The following is a 19,218-nucleotide window of genomic DNA, read 5'->3' as shown; positions in this document are numbered from 1 at the left end:
CTGGCGATGGGGTCCTCCGGGCGGTGGAAGCCCACCAAAGCCCGGCCGCCCCCACATCTGGGCAAGGACGGGGGGGCCATCGACAAGTTGGTACGAACACTTGGGAACAGAGTGACGCCAAATCCAGTTACTCGCCCACAAATCAGGGAAGAGTGTGAGCCTGCTCCCGCCCAGTTGTAGGGAAGCTGCAGTGGACAGGGCAGGCTCGGAACCCAGGGGGCCACCTTCGGAAAGGTCGTCTGATCAAAGTGCACCCCGTTCCTCAGCAGGCACTTTCCCTTCTAGGATTTCTGTCTTCAGAAAACAATTCAGGCTGCACGCGAAAATGCACCAAAATGAATATTCCTTGTCACACTGCTGAGTTGAAAAGAAGAGAGTAACTCAAATGCCCCACGGTCACCGTTCCATAAAGCTTGTCTCTGCAGACAAGGGGAGGCGAAGACTCTCTGGCCTTGGAAGGAACACAGCCTTCTAATTTGCAGACCTACTAATAACCTCGGCCTGAGGCTCCAATGCTGCCCCCCCTCCCCCCGCCCACCACGACCCAGAGAGGGAGATGGGGCCAGGAGGGCAGAGCTGGCGTCCTGGCCTGGTGCACATCACAGCCTTCCGGGGACCCTGAGCCCCCCTCCTCCCCCCGGAGACGCAGGCTCTCTAGCGGGGGTCAGGTCAGGGAGGTCACATCCCCCTGTACCCCGACAGGCCCTGGATGGGGAATGGTACAGCTCTCTGGAGGGGAGGCAGGGCTCGGCCTCCCCGGCCTCGGCTGCCTCGCCTGTGAAGAGGCAAAGGTCCCTACCTGTCCTGCAGCGCTCTGGCAAGGCCCGGTGGCAAAGTGTGGCTCCCAAGAGCTCCCCACCCACCAAGAGCTCCCTCTCTGTGGGGCCAGCCCGGGGCCACCCCGAGTGGCGGGTGCAGCTCACACAGGATCCATGGGTGCTTGGGGACACCTGTCGTCCGGACGGGGCAGGACCGGCCCTGGGCACAAGTGGGTCAGGCTAAACGCCTGCTTTCACAACAGAGCAAAAATCAGGGCAGAGGCCTGTGATGGGTAGAGGTGCCCACCGCCTAGCCCTGGGGACCCCCCGCAGGACCAGCAGCAACGCAGTCTCTTTTCAGAGGGCACTCGAGGGAAGTCATGTGCTGGAGGGCAGGGGACAGGAGCCTGCGTGCTGCGGGGCACAGGGGAGTGAGGGCGGGGGCCTGGAGACCACAGGCTGCAGTGTCTGTAGGTCACTCTGAAATAAAGATGGCCACCGGCTGTCACGGCAAACAAGCTACCGAAACAGGCTCAGCAAAAGGACAAGACAAGCAGGAAGTGTCGTGTGCATGCTTCATTGCTCCCGAACCCTCCAGAGCAAACCACTGTGCAGGGTTTGCTGGTCTTGGAATCTTTTGATTAACAGAGAAGGCTGAGGGCTGGGGTGCTGGGGGGCTCCGGGGAAGAGCGCTAGGACTGAGGAGAGAAGGGCCACTGATCAGCCCCGCGATGCTGGCCCAGGCCGTGGTGGAAGCCAACCCTCCCCCCCCCGCCCTGGTCAGGACCCCACCAGATTGGGGGCCCTCAGTCCCCGGGCCTGGGCCGCTGCGGCCTCAGTCTGCGTGCACACATTCCCTTCCGGCCACGGCGCAGGGCTGGAGACAGAGGCTCCCAGATCACAACGCAGCCTGATGCAGCGGGCGGGGGCCCCAAATGCCTGCAACGGCGGGGGGGGGGGGGGGGGGGGGCGGGTCTCTGGGGCCTGCTCTGCCTCCCAGCCGCTTTCCCGTCCTGTCTGGATGTGAGCTAGGACAGGAGAGCTGGGCAGGGGGCACGGGACAGAAGGCAGATGGCCTTGCCCGCACAGGGCTGTCCACCTTCCCCCTCAGCCTGGGTCCCCGCTGCCCTGGACAAAGGAGGCGCAGGGGCAAGGTGCAGACGTGTCGGGGAGCCCTGGCACCCGGGGGGCCAGACCGAGCACCCCCACCCCAGCCGAGCAGGCTGTTTCTTTGCCCTGTAGGAGTTGCGTCGCATCAGAATTGGGCGCCTGGGTGGCTTAGTCAGTTGAGTGTTCTACTTCAGCTCAGGTCATGGGTTTGAGCCCTGCGTTGGGCTGTGTGCTGACAGCCAGCTCAGAGCCTGAAGCCTGCTTCAGATTCTGTGTCTCCCTTGCTCTCTACCCCCTCCCCCACCATGCTCACGCTCTGTCTCTCAAAAATAAATGTTTAAAAAAAAAGTAAAAGTAAAAAGTGCCCCATGTACACAGCAGCGATGTGATATCTGTTACAAAATAACAATAACAATGTCCGACGGGAACCAGATGTGCAGCAAAGCAGTCACAGGTAACGCCCTTGGGGACCAGCCATGTCTGCTCAGCCCAGTGTGCGGAACACCCGAACAGGTGGCAGTGGCTCCTGTGAGCCGTGACCTGGAAACAGCGGGGAACGTGGCATAAACCCAGACCAGAAATGCTCACCTTCCCTGGCTGCGCTGATCACCCCACCTGACCTGGTGGATTCAAGGTGCAGGCGGGGGAGGGTGCAGGCCTCTGCGCCTGACTTTATGGCAAACGTGTCGGGGTGAGTCCAGGCACGAAGCATGTTAAACACTAGCCACACCAGCAGCAGGGTGCTGGGGACCCCAGTTTGCTGGAACCTTCCAGCGTTTGCCTCAAGTATTCCCTAGAGAGAACTGAGGCCACGCAGGCTACTCCAGTCCTGGGCTCTGCCACGAGTGAGTCCCAGGGCTTCAGACAAGACGCTCCAACCCACGGACGTCGGCCCACCTGCTGTGAGGGTGGCCATGGCACCGGCGTCCAGCCTGCTCCGGCTGTCTGGAATAACAGGGTCCTTTTTGCTTTGAAGCAGGCAAGAAGCAAACCCCAGGCTGTCACTGAACCCCACCCCCAACAGTCCCCAAAGGCACCTGCTCCTTGGCTGCAAACCCAATGTCACCTTGAAAGCTTTGTTGACTCAAAACTCAGCCACCTAAGCCACAGGAAAAACCGAGACCCGCCCGCCGAATGCCTCGGCGGGTGGCATGCCCCACCTGCCGGGGAGGAATGCGACCGACACAGTGAGGCAGTGTGTGTGTCCTGCCCAGCCTCCGCCCCTGGCTGAGCCCGTGCCTGCCGACACCCAGGGCCCACAGCTGCCCTGTGCCCTCCATGCCCTGGGGGCAGGGTCCTGTCCCGGCTCACACTCAGGGACACTGCAGAGGCCCGTCGGAGTCCTGGAGGCCCATGTGCCCTCAAAACTGTCTGTGCAAAGCTGCAAAGTTCAAAGCGCCCCGTGAGCACAGGAAATGGTTCCTGGGTGACAGGGCTGCTCCAGTACCAACAGTCCCCCGCCCCAAACTCTGTTCTCTTAAGGCCCAGCCCTGGCCCGGGGATGGGCCACCCACTTGGGCACAAGCCTGCTCAGGTCACAAGGATCAGAAAGAGTGATCGGTGTGGCCTCAGGCCCGTGGCTGGAGTGCTCAGCACCCCAGCGCTAGAGTCTGGGGCGACTTCCGAACGGAGCCCCTAAATGTCAAGATGTTCCCATCAGACCTGCCAGACCTCAGCTCTGGCCAGCCACATTCCAGCCTGCCCCCGCCCGTCTTCCCAGGGCTTCCCAGCCAGGAACGGCCGCCCCCCCTTCCACATGCCCTTTCTGTGCAGACACTCACTCCTACACCCTCCTGTGCGGGAGCCCCCTGGCCCAGCCCTGGGGACAGAGACGAAGACCCATCAGACCCTGGGTGGCGATGGCAGCTTACTCTGCGCCCAGCCCCCCACCCCCAGCCCGGGCTGTGAGGAGTTGGGGGGGGCACAGCCCCCCCAGCTGACAGCATCTCTGCCTTCAGCTCCAAGCTAAAGCCCAAACCCCACCTGGGAAACTGCACCGGCTCAACAGACACCTGGCCCCATCCTGCCGCACACGCCGACCCGGGCCACGAGCTCACTCCCCGCTGCGGTGTTGCCGCTCTGGTGCCAGCCTGGAGGAGCCCGAGGGAGGACTCCAGAACCATCTCCTAGCTGAACTGCACCGCAGCTTTATCACTAACAAGCCGGGGCACAGGGCTGGCGGGAAGACCACAGACTTCTCCCGAGAGCGGGAGGAGGCTGGAGGTTGCGGGGGCCCCGTGGACGAAGACAGGGCACCGGCGGGCTGTCCGAGAGCCGCGTCCGCATTCCCGTGACTGCCCTACCCCAAGGACGACAGGTGGGTTTTCTCAGTCCCGCCTCCCTGGGCCCCTGCAGGCGGAAGGCCTGATGGAGGGGCTCGGACGGAGCTCCGGACTTGGAAGAACCGGGCTCAAGTCTAGGCCCCCCGCTGCTGACCCTCCAGAAACACAGGTCCTGCTCAGAGGCTGACCCCAGGGTCCCGACACGAGCCAGCCGGCCCGGCGTTAATGGGGAGCAGCGGTCGCCGGACCCCCTCTCCGTGGACGTTCTGTGTCCTGAGCATAGCGTCCACACGAAGCTACCCCGAGCATCGAGCCAGGGCAAACCCGCCTCCCCGCGGCGCACCCCTGCTCAGAGAAGGGGTGAGGCAGAGCCTCTCCACTCCTACCGCTGCCAGTGTTCTAGACGGACGCGTTTGCTTCTCCTCCTGTTAATGCCGTCTCCCTCTTTTTCATCCAGTTCCACAGGTCACTTTGTGCTCCAGAGTTTTAGGGAGCTACCTCATTTCCAGAAAAGGGGGCATGAACAGGCCCAGCCAACAAGTCAGGATGGTCACGCCAGGTCCCCGTCCTGGCCTGGGGCTCCTGGAGCCCTGCAGCCGTTCTGAAGTCCGGGGCCCAAGGCTCTGCCTAAGCAGAGGCTTTTCCTCCCTCGGACGGACACTCTCACGGAAACAGAACTCTCCAAGTATCCAGAAAGCGCCGGCGGCCTAGAAATTTCCTAAGTCTCATTCATGCTTGAAGTTGGCACAGAAACCAACATGAGGTTTCCTGGGGTGTTCGGGGCTGTTGTTAACTATCTCACAGAGCAGACAAGGTACCAGCGTACCTTGGGCCCAGCTTGAAGCCACGTCTGGTAAATGTGAATTCTGCGTGTGGGCCAGCTCTCTCACAAGAAGCCCCGGAGCCCTGAGGAAGCAGGTGGGGTCCGGTGACAGGGACCGAAGACGGCTGGGCGCAGGGGGCGCAGGCCAGCCGCAGGGGGCCTGGGCAGTCCCACCCTGCACCCTGGGCACCTGGTCGTCAGGCCCCGGCCACAGCCCAGGCCCCACTTCCTGCGGAGGGCGGGCCGGCTGCTCGCCCAGGCCTGTGTCAAGGCCCAGCCCATTTCTGTGAAATGCTTACCTTTGGACTCCACAAGAGGCAGGCTTTTTGAGCCTGGACTGCTTCTCTACCCACAGGAATAAGGGAAACCCAGACAGGCCTGGGTTGCTGAGGCCTGAATATAGGAAGTCAGGCTGCCCCAAGTGAAGCCTCTGGGGCCCCGTGAGCACTGATTTGGCGCCGGCTACTCGGGATTCTAGAACCAGACAGTCCAGGAGGCCAGGGAATATCTGTGGGACAGAGGGATGGCCCTGGGCACTTACCAGGAAGTCCCTGCCTTCCTGTGCCACCGTTTCCTCCTTCTGCAGAGGCCACAAGTGTTTACTGAGCGCCTCTTCACCTGGCAGGCTCCCATTTACCCCCCAAAACCCAGCTCTGCACCGTCCCTACTGGAAGCCAGCCCTGAGCCTGTGTGTGCTCTGCCTGGTCCCATGTGGCCCTGACCCCACACCCCACTGCCTGGCTGAGCAGCCGGCTCACAGTAGGTGCTCAGTGCAGCCTGCGGTCGGGGGCAGACGAGACGGAAGGACCCGCCTGGGTAGCCCCACCTGGCTCGGCCTATGAGTCTGAGCAGCCCTAAGGTCCCCAAGGGTCCTGTCCTTGCGACAGGCCTTGGTGGCCCAGAGCCCTGCAAACCCTCTGAACGGTGTCCACCCCCCCACCCCCCCCAACCAGGCCACCCTGTGGCAGACATTGTTTCTGCACCAGGCCCCCAGGGGGCAGATGGCCTGCCCGGACACAGAAGGTGCGGAAGCCAATGCCAAGGAGTCTGCCAGCACTCTGGCAATCGGAAAATAAACATTTTGTTTCTGCGGCGTGGCGTGCATCCCGGCCAGCACACACTCAGGGCGGGACTTGCGAAACCACCTCGCTCCCGGCTTGCCGGGAGAATTCCTTGCCTAACAAAAGTCGAGGGACCTTTCCAAAGCACACAGGCGGCCAAGGCTAACGTGCTGCTGGGATGCACACGGTGGGGGGTGGGGGGTCAGCTTCTAAGGCAGCAGGATTGGGGGCACAGTGGGCACTGGTTTCTGCACAGCTGCCTGCAGCTGGGTGCTCCGAGGGCCACGTCAGGGCACAGGGAGCCGGGACTATAGAGTAGGGGAGCTCGAGGCCCCACGTCTCAGTTCCGGATCACAGCTTCCAGAAAAAGAGAATCCCTTTTGTGAAAATGAGCCACTGTCAACCAGTTTACCAAGTGCACTTTGCAGACTGGCAGACTGAGGTCGAGACCAGGGATGAGACCTGCCCCGAGCTGCAGAGCTAGCTGAAGTGCAAACTTCACCTCAAGTGCAAGTTGCAGACCTCTGCCTTCCAGGCTGTGCTCAGGAGAACGTCTGATCCTCGGGCAGGATGGCGGCCCAGAAAAGACTGGACAAGCCCAGGCTGGAATCCCAGCGCCTGTGTGCCCTCTGTCGGACCTTGGCAAATCATTACACTTCTCAGCCTCAGTTTCTCATTTGGACCATGAGGCCAATTAAGGGCCCCAAACAGAGTCACAGCATTGTTTGGAGAATTAATTGCAGTGACAGCACCAGAGAGGCCAACGAAGGTGCTTGGCAAGCTCGAGCTCCTCCCGTCCACCCAAACCTGCTTTCAAGAGCAAACAGACACTGCAGCCACACAAAAGGCTAGAACCTCCTAGAACCTCTAGGAATAAAAACGTAAGAACTGGCAAAAACGATCTGTAGAAAACCGTAAAGAACACAAAACGTAGGCCTCCACCAACAGAATAACACTGTGTGCTACAGACAGGAAGGCTTGACCTCAAAAAAGCATAAATTCTCCCCAAGTTAATTCCTAAAACATCAACAGCACCGCCACCTCCCCCCTCCCCCGCCGCCATCTTAAAACAAAATGATTCTCGAGTTTTTACTGGAAAAATAAACGGAAAGAGAGTAATCAGGAAAACCGTACAGAACTCTGAGGAGAGACTGCCGACCAGATGCTAAAACCTTGTAACAAAGCCTTAATAACCAAGAGTACACTGCCCATGAGGACACACAGAGACGAAGGGAAGGTGACGAAACAGACCCAGTGCCGTTAGGCGGAATCTCAAGGCAGAGAGGAAAAGATGGAATTTTCTTTTTTTTTTTTTTGTAATATTTTTATTTACTTCTGGGAGAGAGAGAGAGAGACAGCGTGAGCAGGGGAGGGTCAGAGAGAGAGGGAGTCACAGACTGAAACAGGCTCCAGGCTCTGAGCTGGCAGTCAGCACAGAGCCCGATGCGGGGCTCGAACCCACAAACCGCGAGATCATGACTTAAGCGAAAGTCGGACGCTTAACTGACTAAGCCACCCAGGCGCCCCAAAGATGGAATTTTCAATAGCTAGTATTGTCATAAACGGGGAGCCATTAACAACAATAACAACAGAGCCGGCTGCACATCTATGCCAAATATACACATTCCATCCACACTGACCAGAGACTGCGATATAATCATAGAAGCACAGGAGAATCCCTTTATAATCTTGGCATAAAGGGACCTTTCTAAAAACCTAAAGCCATAAAATAATGAATAAATCTGATAAAAACCTATATATGTCAAAAAAAAATGCCGGGAGCACTGGTGGGAATGTAAAATTGTACAGTTGCTTTGGAAAACAATCTGGCAGTTTCTCAAAGTGTTTCCAGGTGACCCGGCAACTCCGCCCCTAGGTACACACCCAGGAGAGATGAACACACGTCCACACAAGAACATGTACATGAACGCTCACAACAGTATCCTTCCTCCTGCCCCCACAGTGGGAACAAACGCCACTGTCCATCAACCAGCAAATGTACAAATGACATGTGGTCTGGGGTCGATGGAGTATTATCTGGCCACGAAAAGGAGAGTCACCGACGCCTGTTACAACGGAGGTGAACTTGGGAAACACGACGCTGAGTGGAAGCAGCCCTGCCAGAGACCACGTGCCGTACGATCCCACCTACGTGAAAAGTCCAGAACGTACAAACCCACATGGAGCGTCATTACAGGTTCCCTGGGGCTGGGGGCCACTGAGGGCGTTGGGAAGTGACTGCAAGGGGCCCAGGGCTGCTTCTGGGGGTGATGAAATGTTTTAAAATGCACTGTGGGGACCCATACGCACGCCGGTGGGGACATACAGACTTGAGAGTGGAAGGAAACCACTAAACTCATACCTTTTGTGTTAAAGATTTTAATTTTTTAATGCATTGTTTTAAAATTTTATTTGTAAGTAATCCCTGCACCCAATGTGTGAATGTATTATCAAAAAAGTATATATACATGTGTGTGCATGTGTGTGTAAGAGGAGCTATATAACAAGTTAGAAATGAAAAAAAGGATGACCCTCGGGCCAAAACCTTATTCAAATGGTCACTTCCATTTTCAAAAAAAGAAGACCCACATCTCCACATTAGATCATTTTGATGTTTCAGAGCACCTGGGTAGCTCAGTCGGTTGAGCGTCCGACTCTTAATTTCATCTCAGGGTCGAGGGATTAGGCCCCACATCAGGCTCTGTGCTGACAGCGTGGAGTCTGTTTGGGATTGTCTCTCTGCCCCTCCCCCTGCCCCTCTTCATTTATAAATAAAATTTATAACTATAAATAATATATATATTTATATTTATAAAAATGTTTTTAAGTTTTAAAAACTCATTTTGGGGGCACCTGGGTGGCTCAGTCAGTTAAGCGTCCGACTTCGGCTCAGGTCATGATCTCACGGTTCATGGGTTTGAGCCCCGCGTCGGGCTCTGTGCTGACAGCTCAGAGCCTGGAGCCTGCTTTGGATTCTGTGTCTCCCTCTCTCTCTGTCCCTGCCCTGCTCACGCTACTTCTCTCTCAGAAATAATTAAAACATTAAAAAAAAAAAAACTCATTTTGATGTTTCCTCAGCAAAGTTCTTTTCAACTTTCTTTCCTTATTAGCAGGAACGAGGCTTAATGCACTTTTTAAAACGGCACTTTGCACAACTGCGCAGCCTTACCAGCCCTGAGTTCCTGCACGTAATAATCACCAAATTAAATCTGAGTTTCATATGAGCACAGGATGTGAAGGCATCAGGAAGTGCCAGCCCCGACTGGCAAACAGGCCACACACATGCCGGACACATGCACGTGGGCGGCCAGCGTGCAGGCCTGCTCACGTGGCCTGTGGGCGCTTCCACAGAACCCGGCGTGGGGGACATCCCAGGAAAATGTCCCGCTGCTGCAGAGGTTCGCGCGCCCCCTGCGACCCGCCTGGCAGAGGCTGGTGAGGGGCTTCGTGCTCCGCAGGACGACACTACCAGGCTTGGTGGGCGGCCCACAGCGGGGCTGGGGGCGGCTCTGTGCCCCAAACCCTGGCCCTCCCAGAACAAGGCCCCTCGCGCGTACGGCATGTCAGCCCTGTCCACACGGGCCCGTGTTGGCCATTCAGAGTGGCTGCCCCGCCCTGCACGGTGGTGGCACCGGGAGGCGGCTGCGTCTTTGCAAGAACGGGGGTGGGGAGAAGGGCTCCTCTCGCCTGCGAGAGCCCGAGCACCGAGCGAGGGGACTTAGGACACACACAAGAGATGGACTTCGTCCAGGATCGTGGTGGGTGCGCTGGGGCCCCCTTTCTACCCACCATCGCATTCCTACATCTGGCAAAGAAACGAGAAGCAGAGAGATTAAGTTCAAAGTGTCAGATTCAGCTGTACTTCCTTTCCGCTCGGTGGGTGGGGTAGGACCTCTTCTCTCCCCCCAACGACAGAGTACAAATCAGAGGACAGGTAGGCAAGCGCTGCAGAATCACAGCTGCCTGGTGCACCTGCTCAAGCAGGCCTCAGCACGGAGAGGTGCAGAAGTCTAGAAGCCCCTCCCAGGCCGCGCCTTTCAGTTGACAACGCGCCCCCCAGCTTAGGATGAGCCTGGCTCTGCGGCGGGTGCCCACACCCTTCTTCGGTCCTGGGGGCCGGCAGCCTGCCTGGTTACACACAGCGCCGGCTCTCCTCGCGCTCGGCACCCGGTGACGCGGCCGGAGTGGGAGGGCAGGCTCGGGGAGCCCCAAAGAAGGGGCCCCCGCCACACTCGGGGAACCCTGCTCTGTCAAGGTCCTCTGAGCAGAGGCTCCAGAAGACCAATATGAAATGTCCAGCTGCCCTCACCCCTGCAGCATCAAGGCAAGCCCCCTCCCCAAGCCCAGAGAGGCTCCTCACCGGCTAGGAAGGTGGCCGCGGCAGGTGACGTCGCCCCCGCCCTGCTCTGTGACGTGGTCCGAGGACAGGAGCCCAAGGGTGACAGCTCCCCTGGGGAGGTGCTGCAGGTAGGAGAACGGTCCCCAGCAGGGGCATCAGAAGCAAGGTCCCGGTGCCACTTGGGAGGGCCTCAGGCAAACCCTGTCCCCTCTGGGCCTCCGTCTGTCCTCTGTGCTGACAAGGAGGTGGTCCCCGAGGGGCCCCCTTGCCGGCTCTGGGGCAAGCGGCAGGATGTGAGAGAGGGCAGTGTCACCCAGGACGTGCCTGATGGCCACGTGGGCGCCTGGCTCCTGCCCGCCGCACACCGGGCGCGGCCTGGGAACGTCCTGCCGGCTCCGGGCACATCTGCACAATGAGACAGTCGTCCCGCGTGAGCCCAGGGCGCCCCCGCCCTGCCCCGAGAGGCTGCTGTGCGTCACCAGCCTTGACTCGACCTGAGGCCTGGCACCAAGTCCAAGTCAGAACTGCTCCTCTGCCCCCGGGGCCCCAGTGGCCTCTGGAGGCCAGGCCCTGCTCCCGTCTCCAGACCCAGGGGGTCCCGCGAATGTCTCAAGGGTCTCTCTCAGCTCAACGTGGCTCAAGCCTGACCCGGCACTTTCCTCCCTGGGCCTTCACGAAGAGCGAACACCTCACTGCAGGGCCAGAGGCCTGGTTTGCAGCTCACAGCAGCCCCGGCAGCTCGGCTGGGTCCTGCCTCGCCCGCCGCCTCCCTGCCCACTCAGCTCCTCCAGGGGGTGCCCTCCCTCAGCCGGGATCGCCCCGTCACAAACGTCTTTCTCCGCAGCACGGCTACAACGCTGCCCCCTGCCCCCACGCCCGTACCCGTGGGCGGCCGGTGGGCTATGGAGGGAAGGGCCAGGGAGCGGGTCTGCTCACCGCACCTCGAGGTCTAGGGGAGTGGGGTCGGGTCCTGAGTAACAGGGTGAAATGGTGGCCCATGTGCAGCAGAACCCCACCTCCGCTACCAGGACGGCATCTCCTCGAGCCCCTTGGGCAACTTCGGTTTCTCTCTCCCCATCTGTCAAATGGGGAAATAAAACCACTCTCGCCGGGACTCTGGTGGGAACGAGAGGAGACCACACACAGGGCCCGATTCAGCAGGATTTCAACACCGCTTTATGGTGCCCAGCTGTGCTGGGACGGAGGCCGAGGGAGAGGCTGAAGCCTCCGTGCCTCACCATCTGTGTCTCAGCGTGAGAGCAGAGCCCCAGGCCCCCCGGGGAAACAGGCAGCGGGGGGCCTGTGCCGGCCACCAGGGTGCCGTGGGGGCGAGGAGTGGCAGCGGCCCGAATGGCCACGCCCCAGCTTGCCCGGGCACGGCAGGTGGCCACGGACCGGTTGCCGGCACTGGGAGTGGCAGGACATTCCTGGGCACATTCCGCGTCTCTGGGCAGAGCCAAGGTGCATGGCAGGGGTGCGGTGCGTGGGGTCCTGGTGCTCCGAAGCCCCAGAGGCCCCACCCGAGGACGGCCTCACCTGAGGGCTGGAGCTCACCTGCAGGCAGGTGAGACACTTGCCGAGCCGTGGCCTGGGGTTGGGGGACTCTTCCTGGGGCTCTTAAGAGGCCACCCTTCCTGGGAGGACCCGCCTTCTAGCTCCATCTCCCCAGCCGGACCCAATGCCGGGGCCAGGCAGGGCGTGCGTGTCCCTCGGGAGGCTGGGTCAGCACACCTGGCTCAGAGTCCCCACTCTGCAGCCCCAGGTTCACCTGGGCAGGTCCCATCCCCCTCACAGCCGGGTGCCTCTGAGCCCCAGGGGGGAACGATGGGGGCGGGGGGGCAGGTAACAGCCACGGACAAGGAGTGCTCCGGTCTGGGAGGCTGCGCTGTGCTCACGAAACTTCTAGATGCTCGGGGCCCCCAGACCGGGCACTCCCCAGTCTCTGCTGCCCAGGAGCACCCTGGGAGGGAACCCCTAGTGCAGGGGCTCCCAGGCTCCAGGGATGGGGCGGCATGGCCCAGGGGGACAGCACCAGCAGGAAATCCAGGTTCTGGGCCTGGAGCCATTTCCCTGAGGGGCACCAGGGGCGCCAGGAGGTCCAGAAGAGGCTGCTGAGGAACCCCCCCCCCCCCCCCGTGTAGAATCGATGTGGCCCTGAACGCACGATCAAACAGACAGAGGCGTCTGTGCTCTCTAGCTTGGCAGCTCTGGGTGAATCATCTGCACTCCCACGATGGGAATCATGACACCGACCTCGGGTGGAAGGGAGCGTGTGGACGGATGGCCCACTCGAGGGATCGGCGCACTGACAGAACGCGGCTCCCGCTTGGAGGCCTGGCCGCAGGCTCCGGAAGGGCTGGCCAGGGCGGCCTCTGTTTCTTTGACTTTCCCAGGGACACACCTCGACATAACTGTTAATTTCCTGATAGGCTTATTTTTTCCCTTTCTATTTTTTCTCCTTTGTTCGTCGCTGTTTAAATTGTTTGGCAGGATATGCAAACATAGCACCCGCAACTCGAGAGGCACCCAGAAGGCCCCAGAGGCCCTCCTAGTCCGAGTTAACATACCTGAGATGGACGTGCAGGGCCAGCACCGGGTGAACCTCCAGGCTCCGCCACAACGGCCCCTGATCCCGAGAGACAGGCTTGGGCAGCACCCCGTGCACATGCGGACAGCCCGAGGTTGACGCGGCCAAGTCCCAGAGAAGAGTGGGGGGCGGGCCAGGCTCGACCCCGGCTCTGTCTGTTGCAAGCCTGAGCCCTTCCCCATCACATTGCAGAAATTCAGAAGGGAAGCCCCACCTAATACCCCCACGAAGCCCCCAGTGCAATCCCCTCCTGCTACTTGGTAAAAATTCCAATAGCCAAAGGCTCTTGGGACCACGAGCCATGCCCCCAGATGGCCGCTGGGGAATGCGCGAGGCTCGTCGCAGCCCTAAATCACGCTTAAATCCAGCCATTTCCTCACGGGTAGAAAACTGACTCACGGGGCTGAGCTACTGTAACTTCCACCCGTCCTCCCCTGGAATCTTGTCTCGTTCGGGAACAAAGTCAGCGTTTCCGGAGTTCGTTCTCATGTCCTAGCAGCTGTGGGGCCTCTGATGACACGGAGCTGACGTTCACTGGGCGCTTACAGTGAGCTTCACAGGGACCACGGCTCGAACGCTCACAACCACCCCGGGAAGGGGCAGCGCGGCGCCATCATCGGACGGTCAGGAACACTCCAAGGCCACGCGGGGGGTCCGTAGGGAGGACCTGAGCCCCGGAAGTCTGCCCGCCTGCAGGACCGCGTGGCGCAGGGCAGGAAGGAGAGGAAGAGGGAAAGGCCCGAGGCCGCCTGATCCGGGACACCAGCAAGGCAACGGCCAGGCGAGAGGCGGCCGGGGGGGTGTGCTCAGGCTGACCGCATGCAGGGCCAGGGCTCGGCCAGCTGGGAGGAAGGGGCAAAGGCCGTGACTACACGACTTTCCCTGGAGCCCGCCCCCGTGTGATGAGTGAGGCGTCGGGGGAGAAAGGCTAAGGGCACCAAGGAGGAGGCAAACCAACGGGACAAAACAGGAAGCCAGAAGGGTGCCGTTTACCACACCCTCGACACCCTCGGAGCATCCCCGACATCTTCCTGAGGGTCCCAGGTGGGCCCCTGCTCCTCCTTCCCCTTAGACGTAAATGCATGCGTATGCACGTGTGCATGCACATCTCTCTCACACACACACACAGCTCCGCCATCTTGTAATTGCTTCAAGATGCTGTAATTTCTACAGTGACGGATGATGACATGGTCAGTTTGACTCTGACTCGCCCCCTCCCCCCCAGTGATCCTCCTGATCCAGAAGGGTGAGGTGAGCCGTCGTGGGCCAAAGGAGGTGCCCACCCCCAGGAGACCAGCTTCCAGGCCTGTGGCCCCAGCCTCTGGCCTCTGGCCTCAGACCTTCACTGGCCGGGGCCAAGTCAGGAAGTGAGCCCACCTCTCTCTTGCAAAAATAAAAACATATGACACTTTGGAAAAAGCACAGAACCCACGGGGAAGTCCCTCATTTCCCATCTTCAAGTGACTACCACAAAAGGCAGCCGCCAGATGCTGTGTGTCATTGGCAGAGGCCTGGGGTCACTTGGAATGGGGAACCAGAGCCACGGTGGCCTCAAGGGATAAGGCTCTCAAATCCCTGTGGGATCTGCCACCGTAGCCTTTTAGAAAAAATGCAGACCAAGAGGCTGGCCCACTCCCAAGAGAGGTCCCTGCCCCTTGGCCCTTTCTCTACCCTCTGTCTTCCAAGCAGAGAAGTGGGTCTTAAGTTACTGAGCGCTGCTGACACTCGCGTTCCCTTGAAATGGGTGTCTAAGTGCAGGCAAGAATCTCGGAGGCCCGTGGCCTCGCCCGTTCCTCCAGGACCCCTAGGAGACAAGTGTCAGCCTCCTACTTCACAGATGAGGAGGCTGAGGAGCCTGTGAGGTCACCAAGAGCGGCCCTCCTCCATCTGAACAAAATGGGCACGCGTGCACATCGGCCTGCAGACCTCGAGGGAGAATGAGTCACAGGGGCCCTAAGCGGCAGGTCACCGCAGCTGCAGCCAGCAGTCGTGCGGGTGGGCTCGGGGGAACACAGCACTGAGTAGTCTTTCCCTCTCAAAGATGCTGGCTGTGTCGAGGCTTATCAGCAATCCGCCCTGCAAGCAGGTCGGGGATCTTACTGAGGCTGGGGCCCCGGACAAGACGGGGTGAAGGCTGGAGCCACACACAGGGACGGACCCGCAGTGACAGGCCTCCCTTTCACACCACAACCTCTCCTGGAGCAAAGTAGGAAAGGCCAGCTTCAAGGTCGAGGCAGAGGGGCCAGAGTGATTCTGCTGTGACAGAGGGGCCGCCTGGTAGAGCCCAGACGGCCCCAGATGCCACTTCTCCAGCCTGGCACCTCCCCTCCACAGGAGGACCGGCCGGGGGCGGGAAGGGTGGTGGCCCTGCCCTGGTGGTCCGACAGACAGACGGTGCTCAGGCTGCCCTGCAGGCATCCTGCTTAGCCACAGGCTGACGTCCCGGCAGCCACGTCCCCAGGTGAACAAGGAACCCGAGGTTGTGTGGTCAGTGCCCGACCCAGACACATGTACATGCACAGATTATGTTTACAGAACCGCCAAGACTGCCTCTTGAGACAAAGCGTGGCCATTCTCTCTCTTCTGCACTTAAAACTGGTCCTCGTTGGGGTGCCTGGGTGGCTCAGTCGGTTAAGCATCTGACTTCGGTTCAGGTCATGATCTCAAAGTCCATGGGTTCGAGCCCTGCACTGGGCTCTGTGCTGATGGCTCAAGCCTGGGGCCTGCTTTGAGTTCTGTATCTTCTTCTCTGTCTCTGCCCCTCCCCTGCACGCACTCTGTCTCTCTCTCTCTCTCAAAAAGGAATAAACATTTTTAAAAACTTAAAAAACGAAACGGGTTCTCATTGCAAAACTATGAACGAAGGGGTTTCAGCCAGTCCTTCAGCAGGGTGGGGGTGAGTCCAGGACAAACCCCTTTAAACTGTGGCATAAAGCTCTCCGGCGGCCGGGCTGAGCTGCCTTTCTACTTCCCGCTTTCTCTGGCGCTCCCTCCCTCTTTAATCTCGCCATTGTCCCCTCCAAGAGAGACCTCATAGTGTTTCCATGAAAGCAAGAAAAATGGACGTTCCTGAAGGTATTGTGGGACCTGCCCAGGCGGAATCGCTCGCATGCCTTTTTTCTCACTATTAGCTTGAGATGATCTTAGAGAAAGAAAAAGAGAACGGGAGAAAGACCCCCACACAAAACACAAACAAAAAAGTCCCGTCCTCGATGGCTGGCGAGAAATAAAGCCGCTCTCTGTCTCTCGAGAGGAACATCAATTGCCGGAGCGCCCAGGTTAGCGGCGACGCACAGAATCAAGCGTCCCACTCACCCGGCTGAAAACAAGAAAGCAACCTCCAATTGATTGGGGGAAAAAAATTAATTGCAGCTTTAGAAAAACCTTTTCTCTCCGGCAGGGCCCGGGGCCCATTGAAGGCCAGGCTGCGCGGCGGGGCTCTCAGCGGTTACCACCATTCACCACGCGCAGGTGGCTGATAAATTTCCCAGGGTCCATCGGCGCGGTGGCCACCGGCGTCTATAAGGGCCACTTAAATCAGTCTGAGGCCGTGAAAGGCTCCACCGCCCGCAGCCCGGGCCCGGCCGCCCAAACAGAGCCCCGGGAGGGCCGGCGGGCGGGCGCGGGGCCGGGGGGACAGCGCCAATTAAAAACCCCAGCCTGTGGGTCCTTCTCTTCCTCATTTTCATTCCTACGGCTACATTGTGTCCACTGGCAGCGGATTCCAAAAGCAAGGCGGCCGCATTCACCTCCCAGGGCTTCAGAGCCGCCGTCCCCAAACCAGGCTCATTAAAAGTGGGATCCCCCCCAGGCCGCCCCCGGGAGGAGCAGAGACCGAAGGCTGGGGCGCAGCTGTGAATGCTGGGCTCCTCCGAGGCCGACTGGCAAACCAGGAGTAGGGGCGTCTGGAGGGAGTGGGACCCCTGGGTCCGCGGAACATTTTAGGGCTCCCTGAGTCCGCCAAACCTCAGGAAGACAGGGCGACCCTGGTACGGGCGGGAGCGGGCCCTGCTCCGGGGCCGACACGCCTCGGGTGTGAATCCACCACCCTCACCTGCTCCCGAGACGCCGGAGGACAGCAAAGCCAGGGGACACTGACTATCGAGATGGTCATGGGAGGCAAGAAGGAGGTACTCAGGCCTGGCCACATTCTAGCTGTTTCTCCAGGGCCCAGTCACTCTGCCCCTCTGGGCCGGTTTCAACTGGAAAGCAGCGATGACGACACTACCTTGCAGAACCGCTGGGCTAGCGCGTACGCGGCACACACAGCCTCGCCCGGTGACAGCCAAGGCCAAGACCACTGAGCTCCGCGCTGCCCAGGGGCCACCACTCTCGGAAGCTCCGTCAGCAGACCAAGGGGCCTGGGCTCTACGAGGGCCAGTCTCACCCCCCAGAGGTGGCCGAGGGGCTCGTGCTGGCCTGCGGCCTCCCTTCCTGGCGCCCGCTAGAATTCCAGGACAGCGCCTAGCCCGGCAATGGATGGAGATGCGGGGGGCGACTCTGTTCTTTCAGCAAGTCGCACGTTAATTCCGGCTGACCTGCGCGGCACTCGGCAGCTCTCCTCCAAGTTACCAGGGTATCTGAGCTGTGTGAGGTCCTCGCCCAGGAACGTCTCAGAAATGCACTGCTCAGAACTTTCTGCCATGGGAGGAAGCCAGAGGACTTCCCTGGGGTGCTCGGGAAGGCTGGGGGTGCCGATTTCCCAGATGGCGCTGGGAGGGGGCATCTAGGGAGATGAGCAGAGCCAGGAAGCTTGACCCGAGAGGGCAGGCGGGTCCTGGGGGTGGCAGGGACAATGGAAATGGGAGGGACACAGAGGGGACAGCCAGAGCCTCCTCTGGTGGGGAGACTGGGAGACAGAAGGGATGGTGCCTCCGCTCCCTTGACTATCAGGCCCAGCACTGCTGTGGGTGGGGGTGGCCCCTGCCATACCCAGAATCCCATGGGGCCTGCCATCTCCCCTGAGTGAGAGGAAATGCAGGGGAAAAGCCAAGCCCTCGAGACAGAGACCCCAGGAGTGATCACGTCCCTCGGGGGCGGCAGCAGCAGGACAGTGACCAAGCTCAGTGTTGGGGGGGGGAGTCCGAGGGTGCCCCGGGGGCCCTCGCGCAGGAAGGGGCGCCCAGAGGCTTTGCCATCACAGTGCTCGCTGAGCACACCCAGCCCCTGCCCCCTCCTCCTCTTCCTCCAAAGTAGCCCTGGGACTCTCGGTCCAGCTTCGTTTTCCTAAGCTTCTACACTGAAAATGCAGAGTCCCAACCAAAATGGCACTGACCGTAAGAGCGCTTTCTGGGGCCCTGCTGAGAGGCGTGGTCTCAGCCCCTGAAAAGGCTCTGGGGACGGCCTGCTGGCGGCAGCGCTCACGGCGGACAGGCGATGGTAAATCGAGGAGGGCCTGTGCCAAGCAGTTGCTAAGAGGCCCCAAGAACCCTGAAGTCCTGATTAATGGGCAAGACGGCGCTCTGCTGTGGCGGTGGGACCCGGCGCCATTTCTCACCAACCGCCGGCGGGGGTCTGGCAAATGCCTGCTCATCTGCTCCCCCTGGAGGGGGTCGGGGGCCATCCGGGCACTGCCTGGGAAGCCATCAGTCAGCGTCCCCGTCCCTCCCAGCTCCTGGGGACACAGACTCAGAGACGGACAGACCACGTGGGGCCGACGAAGCTAACACACACACTGGTCTTACGACGGGAGCATCCCACCCCGCCCCCCACCTGTCCCAGCAGTTTGCTCGCTCGCAGGCATTTGCTGGGGGCAGTAACGATGTTCCCACTGCGGCTGACGACTTTGCTCTGGGCCCTCGGTGGGCTCAAACACCTTCCCTGGGCCTGTTTGTTTGTTTTTTTTAATGTTTATTTTGAGAGAGAGCGCAAGAAAGAACGAGTGGGGGAGGGGCAGAGAGAGAGAATCCCAAGCAGTGCCTGCCGGGAGAGGGAGAAACGCGCGATCCTGCCGCGGGGCCAGGAGGAAGCAGACGGACGGCACGGCCGACCAGCTGCCCCGATCGGGGCTCTGCCGCCGCCGCGGCTCCACCTGCCACCTCCCGCCTCGGTCCTGCTGCTCCCAGCTCTGGGCCTCGGGGGGTCGGGCCATGGGCTGGAGACACAAGATCCGACTTGCGGTGGACACAGCTCAGGGTCCCCGCCCTCCCAGCGCAGGTGGTGGGGGTCACTCTCTGTGGCTCTTCCGCCCTCCCCCCCGCGTTCCCTTCCGAGGCTGCGATGCCGGGAGGGGTCGTGGGGTCACTTTAGGGGGGGCCA

General features: G+C 60.3%; 1 protein-coding gene across 4 annotated transcripts in view; it reads right to left on the bottom strand.

The window, feature by feature from the left end:
* Nucleotides 1-19,218, bottom strand: part of FAM53B (family with sequence similarity 53 member B) — a 106,997-nt gene that overhangs the window by 629 nt on the left and 87,150 nt on the right. The gene's annotated exons all lie outside the window — the stretch shown is intronic.

The sequence above is a fragment of the Hyaena hyaena genome, unplaced genomic scaffold (assembly GCF_003009895.1).
Source record: "Hyaena hyaena isolate Hyena2069 unplaced genomic scaffold, ASM300989v1 scaffold_129, whole genome shotgun sequence".
NCBI classification, from domain to species: domain Eukaryota; kingdom Metazoa; phylum Chordata; class Mammalia; order Carnivora; family Hyaenidae; genus Hyaena; species Hyaena hyaena.
This window is presented reverse-complemented; position numbering and strand designations above follow the sequence as displayed.